The 12,220-nt window shown below is 38.5% G+C and overlaps 1 long non-coding RNA gene across 1 annotated transcript in view; it reads right to left on the reverse strand.

The window, feature by feature from the left end:
• Positions 1-10,466, reverse strand: part of LOC149773067 (uncharacterized) — a 34,988-nt gene extending 24,522 nt beyond the window's left edge. Inside the window, exon 1 of the long non-coding RNA XR_016417486.1 lies at positions 9,922-10,466. This is a non-coding gene — a long non-coding RNA (uncharacterized LOC149773067). The remainder of the gene's footprint in view (positions 1-9,921) is intronic.
• Positions 10,467-12,220: the final 1,754 nt, after the last annotated feature.

Raw genomic sequence — 12,220 nt, forward strand, 5'->3', positions numbered from 1 at the left:
AATGCAGTAACCTTTTTATTATATGCTCATTTTTTTAATTCTACCTAAGATTTAATTATATAAACAAATTACACTACAAGAAACAACGTAAATGAATGAATGCCGTATTCCAAACTAAATACACCAGCGCAGATTTCTCATTACCAATGACATCATTATTAATGCGCACATAACTCCGCCCAGATAAATTTGAACTTAGTCGCGTGCTCGACATAACTTTCGAAAGAAAATGGCGTGTCTAGTTAAAATTGAAAATTGCAGTCATATTGTGAATGAATGCGCATTGCAACAACTTTTCCATTTGATCAAGAATGAATATATTTTGGTATTTTGTTTCGATTCGACGAAATTTTGTGATTTTGGACTGGATTCATCTGTGCAAATTATACATGAAATACATCGGATTGAAGTGGCGCGGGAGAAGCGTGTTTACGTCTGCAAATGTATTTCTGTTCCTGTCACTGAATGTTTGAAATCATAACGTGCGAAAAATATGAAGTCTTTCAATTGCAATTATCAAAAAACGCCATGGAATTTAATGCTTATTTCGTTTTGAGTGCAGTAAGGAGGACGCAATTGCACTTATAATCGAAATTACAGCACACTTTCGAAATGTGTAATCCAGATTGAAAACCTAGACATGGCTCATGTCATTCGGATTTGCAGAATTAAGAAAAAAACATTTTGAGGAAATTCAGGATGTAAAACTGAAAGTATATTTTATTTTGCCATTCTTATCACCAGATAAAGAAGACAGTATATGCCTTGTCACTTGTATGATATTTGTAAGGACCTTATCTTCCGTCTTTTATATAATGTAGCTAGCCTAAATCCGTAACATTATATCAACGCGGAATGTGCCAAAACAGCTGGGGGGGGGGGTTTTTCAGTCCACGAAACTTGTTTTAGTTCATTCAGAAACAAATTTAAACAACCACAAAGTAAAGAGCCTCTTACGCGAGTGTATATGATTTGTTTACAAATCAAAAGTGCTGGCGTCTGCGTCATTGTCTGTTTACAATAGAAAGTAGTTCCTTTATTCACGTGAATGCTATATGTGTATTGTCGGGCGCGTTCAGTATCGGGGAATATTGAACGATTCTGACAATGTAAAGTTAACGGGGAAACAAATGAGCATATAATAATCGGTGTTACGAACGGTATAGTTGGCATTCACGTCAAACATACACCGTGATATGTATTTTAACTATTTTGTGAAAAATGTTGCAGTTTGAATTATGTGGAACAATTATTTTACGCATGTAAGTATATTGGTTTCGAATGAAAGTTTAGAACTTTACTTTTAATTGGCACATGTTTTACTGACAACAATAATCCCAGTTGTCGTGTTTATCTATCTTGTCGTTATTATCTCCCTTTTACTTCCAAATTCACACGAACTACTGCAACCCTAATTCGATTAATCTTGGTTGTCCGTATAGTACCATTTGTATCTTGCACCTTTAAAATCACACTTGTGGACGTATATTAGTAACGGTATACAAGGACTACCAGAGAGAAAATAAAATTTCCCACCTGGACAATTCACTTCCCTTGTACTTTCAGTTTGGCATGGAGTACTTCAACCATAATTCCAGTTATCTCTTTTGTCTGTAAATCACCAGCTGTATCATTCGCCTTGAAAATCACACGTCTGGTTGGTTATTAGTAACGGTATACCAGGACTACCACAGTGAGAATAAAATTTGCCAAATGGACAATTCATGTCCTTTGTACTTCCATATTTGCATGAACTACTGCAACCATAATTCCATTATAATAGAAGTCTTTGTAGCACCATCTGTACCTGGCGCCTTGAAAATCACACTTTTCATTGGAAATTAGTAACGGTATATCAGGAGTACCACAGTGAAAATAAAATTTAACACTTCGACAATTCATATCCCACTGCAGCCATAATTCCACTTATCTTTGTTGTCTGTATAGCACATTTTGCGTCTTGCGTTCTGAAAATCACGCTTGTCGTCGGATATTAATAACCGCATACCAGGGCCACCGAAGTGAAAATAAAATTTGTTATTTGGACAATTCATGATTTTGAACGTCAGATTCGCATACACGACTGCAACCATAAACCCATATATGTGTTGCCTGTATAGCGCCATCTGTATCTGGCACCTTGAAAATCACACTTCTCGTCGGATATTAGTAACGGTATACCAGGATTTCCACAGGAAAATAAATTTTCCACTTGGACAATTCATGATCTTGTACTTCCAGATTTGCATGGACTACTGTAACCACAATTCCGTTATCTTTGTTGTCTGTATAGCACCAGCAGTATGTTTCGTTCTAAAAATCACTTGTCTTCGGGTATTAGTAACCTTATACCAGGGCTACCAAAGTGATAATAAAATTTGCCACTTCGACAGTTCACATCCTTTGTGCTTCCAGATTTGCATGAACTGCTGCAATCATAATTCCATTATATGTGTTGTCTGTGTAGCACCAACAGTATCTTGTGTCCTGAAAATCACACTTGTCTTCGGGTATTATTAACAGTATAGCAGGGCGACCAAAGTGACAATAAAATTTGCCATTTGGACAATTCACGTCTATTGTACTTCCAGATTTACATGAACTACTGCAATCATAATTCCATTATATGTGTTGTCTGTGTAGCACCAACAGTATCTTATGTCCTGAAAATCACACTTGTCTTCGGATATTAGTAACCGTATACCAGGGCGACCAAAGTGACAATAAAATTTGCCACTTGGACAATTCACGTCCTTTGTACTTCCAGATTTGCATGAATTACTACAGTCATAATTCCATTATATCTGTTGTCTGTGTAGCACCAGCTGTATCTTGTGTCTTGAAAATCACACTTGTCTTCGGATATTAGTAACCGTATACCAGGGCGACCAAAGTGACAATAAAATTTGCCACTTGGACAATTCACGTCCCTTGTACTTCCAGATTTGCATGAACTACTGCAACCATAATTCCGTTATCTTTGTTGTCTGTGTAGCACCATCTATATCTGGTGTCTTGAAAATCACACTTTTCATCGGATATTAGGAACGGTATATAAGGAGTACCACAGTGAAAATAAAATTTAACACTTCGACAATTCATATCCCACTGCAGCCATAAGTCCAGTTATCTTTGTTGTCTGTATGGCACATTTTTTATCTTGCGTTCTGAAAATCACACTTGTCGGATATTAATAACCGCATACCAGGGCCACCGCAGTGAAAATAAAATTTGTTACTTAGACAATTCATGATTTTGAACGTCAGATTCGCATACACGACTGCAACCATAAACCCATATATATGTGTTGCCTGTATAGCGCCATCTGTATCTGGCACCTTGAAAATCACACTTCTCGTCGGATATTAGTAACGGTATACCAGGATTTCCACAGGAAAATAAAATTTTCCACTTGGACAATTCATGATCTTGTACTTCCAGATTTGCATGGACTACTGCAACCACAATTCCGTTATCTTTGTTGTCTGTATAGTACCAGCAGTATGTTGTGTCCTGAAAATCACTTGTCTTCGGGTATTAGTAACCTTATACCAGGGCTACCAAAGTGATAATAAAATTTGCCACTTGGACAATTCACGTCCATTGAACTTGCAGATTTGCATGAACTACTGCAATCATAATTCCAATATATGTGTTGTCTGTGTAGCACCAACTGTATCTCGCGTCCTGAAAATCACACTTGTCTTCGGATATTAGTAACCGTATAGCAGGGCGACCAAAGTGACAATAAAATTTGCCGCTTGGACAATTCACGTCCATTGTACTTCCAGATTTGCATGATTTACTACAGTCATAATTGCGTTATATTTGTTATCTGTGTAGGACCAACTGTATCTTGTGTCCTGAAAATCACACTTGTCTTCGGGTATTAGTAACCGTATACCAGGGCGACCAAAGTGACAATAAAATTTGCCACTTGAACAATTCACGTCCCTTGTACTTCCAGATTTGCATGAACTACTGCAACCATAATTCCGTTATCTTTGTTGTCTGTGTAGCACCATCTATATCTGGTGTCTTGAAAATCACACTTTTCATCGGATATTAGGAACGGTATATAAGGAGTACCACAGTGAAAATAAAATTTAACACTTCGACAATTCATATCCCACTGCAGCCATAAGTCCAGTTATCTTTGTTGTCTGTATAGCACATTTTGCATCTTGCGTTCTGAAAATCACGCTTGTCGTCGGATATTAATAACCGCATACCAGGGCCACCGCAGTGAAAATAAAGTTTGTTATTTGGACAATTCATGATTTTGAACGTCAGATTCGCATACACGACTGCAACCATAAACCCATATATATGTGTTGCCTGTATAGCGCCATCTGTATCTGGCACCTTGAACATCACACTTCTCGTCGGATATTAGTAACGGTATACCAGGATTTCCACAGGAAAATAAAATTTTCCACTTGGACAATTCATGATCTTGTACTTCCAGATTTGCATGGACTACTGTAACCACAATTCCGTTATCTTTGTTGTCTGTATAGCACCAACAGTATGTTGCATTCTAAAAATCACTTGTCTTCGGGTATTAGTAACCTTATACCAGGGCTACCAAAGTGACAATAAAATTTGCCACTTGGACAATTCACATCCTTTGTGCTTCCAGATTTGCATGAACTACTGCAACCACAATTCCGTTATCTTTGTTGTCTGTATTGCACCAACAGTATCTTGGTCCTGAAAATCACTTGTCTTCGGGTATTAGTAACCTTATACCAGGGCGACCAAAGTGACAATAAAATTTGCCACTTGGACAATTCACGTCCATTGAACTTCCAGATTTGCATGAACTACTGCAATCATAATTCCAATATATGTGTTGTCTGTATAGCACCAACTGTATCTTGCGTCTTGAAAATCACACTTGTCTTCGGGTATTATTAACCGTATACCAGGGCGACCAAAGTGACAATAAAATTTGCCACTTGGATAATTCACGTCTATTGTACTTCCAGATTTGTATGAACTACTGCACCCATAATTCCAATATATTTGTTGTCTGTGTAACACCAACTGTATCTTGCGTCCTGAAAATCACACTTGTCTTCGGGTATTAGTAACCGTATACCAGGGCTACCAAAGTGACAATAAAATTTGCCACGTGGACAATTCACATCCTTTGTACTTCCAGAATAAAATTTGCCTCTTGGACAATTGACGTCCCTTGTACTTCCAGATTCGCATGAATTAATGCAACCATAATTCCGTTATCTTTGTTGTCTGTGTAACACCATCTATATCTAGCGCCTTCAAAATCACACTTATCGTCGGATATTAGTAACGATATATCAGGACTACCCCAGGGAAAATAAAATGTCCCACTTGACAATTCAAATCCCACTGCAGTCATAATTCCAGTTATCTTTGTTGTCTGTATAGCACAATTTGTATCTTGCGTCCTGAAAATCACACTTGTCGTCGGATATTAGTAACCGTATACCAGGACTAACACAGCAAAAATCAAATGTGTCACTTGAACAATTAATGATTTTGTATTTCCAGATTTGCATGCACGACTGCAACCATACATCCATATATCTTTGTTGCCCGTGTAGCACCATCTCTATCTGGTGCCTTGAAAATCACACTTGTCGGATATTATTATTCATTTGAAAAATGAATTGTATTTAATTATTGTAAATTTCTATAACTGCTGTCAATAAGCCGTGATAGTATATGACCCAGATGTTTTAACGTAATTTGTCAAGGTGACTACATAGTCTTGTGGTACAAAAGAGTCATTTTGCAAACAGACGAACATAGTTCAAAGCCCGTAAAGTACTAATTGTTTTTTCGATTACCTTATATAACGTTTTCTGTATAAACGAATTTTCTAGTCCACATAATAGGACGTTTTTTCCCGGAAAAATGGTTTCTTTAGGGGATAATCCATTAAACAAATGGGGCTTGGTATTTTAGGGGTGAAGGTTCTGAAATATAAGAGTTTGAAAGGAAGTAATACGCGTATTGAACTAAGAGGGGTTAATCTGACGACTATAGGTAATCACTAAATATCCCCCCCCCCCCGGGAGAAAAGCATCGAAGTAATAATAACAGTGTACTATAAATCATTGATTTATTTAGTAACACTCAAGATAATTAGTACAGGAATAAAAAAAAAACTTTATTTATTTCATTTTTGTGCCTATAATGTCGCACTCTGCTGTCCACGTACTCATGTCGTCCAATGGAAACGTTATAGGCATACAGTGCAAAATGTCTGTGTGAATATAATCGGAAAGAGCTTGAAAATTACAATACGAAGAGGTGTCACCACCAAACGTAAGCAGCCGGGCCCAATCAATATTACGATACGAAGAGGTGTCACCATCAAACGTAAGCAGCCGGGCCCAATCAATATTACGATACGAAGAGGTGTCACCGCCAAATGTAAGCAGCCGGCCCGAAATTACTCTAGGGTTTAATCCATTCACATAAACAATGTACAAACTTAAGTTCGTTGGAAATAGTCAAATCCTTGGGTCTAAAATAAACTTCTTATATAAACTTACCACAAGGAAGCCATGCCAGTGAAGTCGAGAATGTCAGTCCATAAATATATATATTTCCCAATTTGTTTAGGCATTACCTTGTTGCACATGCTTATAAACTGTATTACCACCTTTTTTGCCCAGGGAAGAAGTAATGCACGAACATGTTTTACGCTTTGCACGAAATATTGAATTCTTTTGCGTAATATTATACAGCAGAAATTTTCTGTGCTCAGTATATTTATATAATTTAATGTAACAAATAAAATTCTTGTTCATCCACTAGTCTTAATCAGTTTTTTTATTATTAGATCAAATGAAGAGTAGTTTTATTGAATGGAAACTTTCAATGTTTAATTTCACATACTTATTTTGTAAGTCATTTAATGTCAAATAAAAATATTTATATAAATGGCAATTGTTGTTGTTGTTGTTGTTCTAGGGTTTAACGCCATTTTTAAGCACAAGATAGGCCATACATGGCGGCCAGTATAACTGGTGGAGGAAGAACCCTGGAATACCCAGGAAAGAACCACCGACCCACGAGAAGCTACTGGCAGGCTTTCCCACGTACCCACGCTAGCCGAGCCTTGGACTCAAACCCACGCAGACAGAGGTGAGATGGCAGTGATCCGTAACGGAGAGCGCTTTAGGCCACTCGGGGCCCCCTATAAATGGCAATACAAAATGGAATAAATATAAATTTATGAGTCATTTATTCTTTATATTTACCAAAGATTTTAGAAAATAGAAATACATTTATATTTGGACGGAATAAACCTCATTCACACTACTAATCATGCAATTTATTCCGTAGATAAGTTACAGATAAATAAAATATTGGGCTCGATGTATGAAATGGAAATTCCATCTTAGACGGAATTAACCTCAATAATATTCAGGAATGTGCATATAATAATGAGCTTAATTTTTAATAAGAACCTTTTATTAATCATAATAACTTCCATGGAATTTTGAAGAACATCTCATCATTATTCACGTATGTGATTATGTTATTGAGGTTTACCAAGAAAGGAATAATTTAGACTTTTATTTGATGTCAGAAAAGCAACTATGAATCATTGCCATCATTTCCACGTCCTTATTACTGGGTAAGAAAGGTAAGTAAAGAATAACGGTCTCACAAGGACGACGTTTGTTATGTTAAAGAAAAACTACTTTTATTCGCTGCATACATTGGGAGGTATATTTATTTGATTGCATTATACTTGCATACTATCAAACTTTTTCACCGCTACGGTTGCCTGGTGGTTAGTGTGTGTGTGATTTGGATTTTTAATGTAGCTTTAACACAATTTCAGTCATATCGCTACGATGTCTGCAGTGTGACAGTTTATAGTGACGTTTAGCACTGGGGCATCATGCCGCAGACATGTAGCATGAGGTCTCACCCAGGCACATTATCCTGACACCTGCCTGGTGGCTACAGCGTTCGCCATGGAAGCGGAAGGTCGTGGGTTCGATCCCCGGCCGAGTCATACCAAAGACTTACAAAAATGATACTAACAGCTGCCTCGCTTGGCGCTCGCAGAGCATTACAAAGTTAGTGCTAGGACTGGTTGGCGTGGTGTCAGGATAATGTGACTGGGTGGGACATCATGCTACATGTTTGCCGGTATTTGTAGGCAGTTACTATCAAATCTTGAAAGTTACCGAACTGCCTTTGCCTTAAATAAGTGACTTTTGCCGTAATAAAGTGGCTAAGTCGAAACGGCACACTTGTAAAAATTGCTTGCGCAAAATCAAATCAGTCAAACCTACAAGAGTACGCTCGATTTCCACAATTCAGTCCATAATTCCAAATAATGACTTATGCGCGCAGCGAAAGCCTGAAAGGTGTTATCAACTTCTGGACGCGACGAACGACAATTTTGACGGAAACCTTCGTCTGAGCAGCGAAAACTTTGCAGCAACCTTTCTTTTAAAGCATCATAAGTAATGTCGGTTTTAAGGGCCAAATTATGATAGAAGATCAGTACCATATCGGTCAGCAAGGTGACTAGTATGTAATTCAATTATCACGAGGTCATTTACCATATATGGCATGTTGGCATGTTGTTCAAAATGACACAAACATTCATCTATGTCAAATGATTCTTTTCTAAATATACTATTTGTGGTTTAATATCTTAAACCTTTTCTTGCCTGTAGAATCTTAAACGCTCCTAGGACTGAACTTGAGCTCAGTTTAATTGAAAACGTAATATTTTCCTAATCTTTCTCTATCCGCCTTATATGTGCCTCTTTCTCCGTTAGCTGTGTCTACTTTTCTTTTAATTCTATCCCTTTATCTCGCTCCGTCTTAATTATATTTGTATCCGGAATTATATTTCTCTCTCTTCCTTACGTAAAAATCTCTCCTCTGCTTCGTCTTGTGCTTCGAGCAACAATAATTTCTATTTCTCTGCTTCCTCTTTTGCCCTCAGTAACTTCGAAGTTCTGTCCCCACCAAACGTAAGTGACTTTCCTTCATCTATAATAGCGTTTCTAAATTAACACTTGTCATCTCACTTAACAAGAAACATAATATATGCAAATAAAAGGGCAATCCAAAAACAAATTAGTATACTGAGACAAACTCGACGCTATGAAATAGATAAACTTTAACGGTAAACTTGACGAAACAAGAAAGATTGTAGGGACAGACTTGACAAAACGAGACAAATTATTCCCACTCAGTGGGCTACCATCCACCTTAACAATTATAAGGCTGTGTACCCGTGGTATGGGCTTAATGCTGTGCTCATTGTAACGCTAAAAAGGACAACATTAATCAGTGACTAACCGACCTGTCCTGTTTTGCTGGTCCTGCCGGGCCCGCCGAATGTCACAAGCTCCCCTACACTTAACCAAATACTTAAGATAGGGGTTGGTGAATATTTGGAACAGGTGAACTACTCAAATGATGAAGACAAACAAATAAAATACGCCAATATTATTACATTTACTGACATATAACACTAATAATGCAGACACACTCACACATCCCAACTAACACTACATGTCGTGATGATAAATGAAATAAAATAAAGACCGATTTAAGTCCTGCTATTCTTAATGGTACAGTTATATCGTTACACTACATTGGTGGCCGAGTGGCCGAGTGATCTAAAGCGCTCACCGTTCCGGATCACTGCCATCTCACCTCTGTCTGCGTGGGTTCGAGTCCAAGGCTCGGCTAGCGTGGGTACGTGGTAAAGCCTGCCAGTAGCTTCTCGTGGGTCGGTGGTTCTTCCTTGGGTTTTCCAAGGTTCTTCCACCACCAGTTATACTGGGCGCCATGTATAGCCTATCTTGTGCTGAAAATTGGCGTTAAACCCTAGAACAACAACAACATCTCTACATTGGGAACTCATCCAAGTCAATTTTTTACCTTGGTATCCTGGTCCGAATGTCCTTCCTCATTTGGGCTCCAGTGAATATGCACAGTTTTTCCGTCCGTAAGTCACCAATACATTTAACAGTAAACGTGGCCACAATTGAACACTATTCGCTATTCCAATCCTTTGCTCACCTGCTGATATTTCCAATTTTTCCCTTGCATCGGCCGACAACGCTCAGTGCAGTCCTATGGAGTCGTGCACTCCCACCCTCCTATCTCTCTGACACACTGTTTTACAATCTCATAACACGTGTAATTGTTTGCTTTTCACGAAGTACAGGTATTTTGTCAGTATAGTTCATTGAGTGTAACCTACGTTCACTCTTCACAACATGTTTCGCTCACACTGTTAATTTCAAGGGTTAGTGTGATATATTGCATACCATGTTTAAAAAGTTTTGTCACACTTGAAAGTTTATGTTCATATTTTGCAGAGTCTTTCCTGTATGAGATCTGATATTTCCTGATCCTATAACGCATAGTTGTAGATACCTATATTTCTCACCCATGCGACAGAGATATGTACCTGTTTTGCTAACCTTACTTTCAATATCTCAGTCTAATTATCTCAGACCAGTCTCAGTCGTGGTGTTCACGCGCTAATGAATACTTTATCAAGGGACGCAACCATTGTTGTCTTCTGCTTGGCCTGATGGAGTTGTTTTCGATCAGACAAACACCGTCACAGGGAAATTTACCGAAATAGCTTTTGGAGGAGAGAAACAAAATAATGTGCGTCTTGGAATAGGGGGAGGAGGTGAAGAACACAAACATAAAGTGGGGAGACATATCATTAAAGTAGCAGCAGAGGGGGCGAATCCGACATTTTGTCCAATCGTCATTTGGCTTAATTAGTACTTTCTGCACTCAACGATCTAGTGTCGTCAGCGCCTGGTAAAAAAAAACGACGTCCTCGTCGTTGTCATCGTCGAGGGGCCAAATCGACAATTGTCCGGAACGTCATTTGGTTTAATTAATACCTTCTGCGCGCCGATCCCAGCGTCGTCAGCGTCCGGTAAGCACAGCGACGACCGCGTCGATGTCATCGCCCCCTCTGCTGCTAAGTGGTTATTTACAATGAAAATTATTTACAACTAACCGAATATTTGGTCAAGTCCGATACGATATCGTGTCCGAGGATCATGTAAATTTATCGTTACGAATCCATGTGGGGTCGACTGAGCATGACTAAAAAAGTTTCGAAAAACATTAAAGTCCATGTCACCGCCGCACCATGTCTGCCAAATATTTCGTAGCGTGTGTGTATCAACGCCGTTGAACACAGCAAGAATATTACAGTTGTCTCTAATTACTTTTGGAATCTGAGTGTATCGTTGAGTGACATATATCACGTCAGTGTTTTTATGCCTGCCTCTGGAAAATATCCTAGCTGGGTTTTTTTGATTGTCTAACATAACATCATCGTACACGACTAGATTGTTAACGTCGCCATCAATATCATCAATACCCGGTGCATCATTGATATCCGTAATAAACTCAATAACATTTTTTTTAGCGATCGCTGATGCATTCTCGTTGAAATCTTTCAACACCTCGTAGCATCGTTGATCATCTACGCTAGGGGCGATTAAATACAACTTATCCCACTTCATCCATCTCATTATTAAATTGAGTAACAATTGCGTCTTGCCGGGTCCAGATGGTCCGATGATAATCATCCGGATCGAGTTTGGTAACGCTGCAACATGCTTAACTGGTTCTCTTGTTTTAGTCGCCGAAAAATCAATTATATTCATATCTCTATACATAAATTATGGATCTATATTGTGTGAAGTGTAGAGTACGTACTGGCACAAATGATATGACAACCGCTACAACAAGAAATAACAGATCGGCCCTTACTGGCAAGTGTGTACAATGCGGTACAAAGAAATTTAGATTTATTTCTATTAGACCCGGAGATGTTTTAAAAAAAAGCGAGGAGGTGACATCGCAGCCAAATTGGCAAAACTCCCCGGAACACCGTGGGCAAAGTATCCAGGAGAAAAGCACCTCCCAGGATATAACTACTGTGGCCCCGGAACACGATTAGATATTAGACTCGATGATCAAAATCAGCCCAAACCCGGTGAGTATCCAATAAACGCTATCGATAAGGCGTGTCATGCTCATGATGTTGCTTACTACAAAAGTAGCGATCTGCAACAGCGTCATATCGCGGATGTAAAATTAATTCACGCGCTAAATGCTATTCCTGATAAATCCGTCAAAGAAAAATTGGCCTCATGGTTGGTAAAATCGGCTATGAAAGGTAAATTAATGATTGGAA

The sequence above is a fragment of the Sinohyriopsis cumingii genome, unplaced genomic scaffold, assembly GCF_028554795.1.
Source record: "Sinohyriopsis cumingii isolate HCF-2022 unplaced genomic scaffold, ASM2855479v2 utg000913l, whole genome shotgun sequence".
Taxonomy (NCBI): Eukaryota; Metazoa; Mollusca; class Bivalvia; order Unionida; family Unionidae; genus Sinohyriopsis; species Sinohyriopsis cumingii.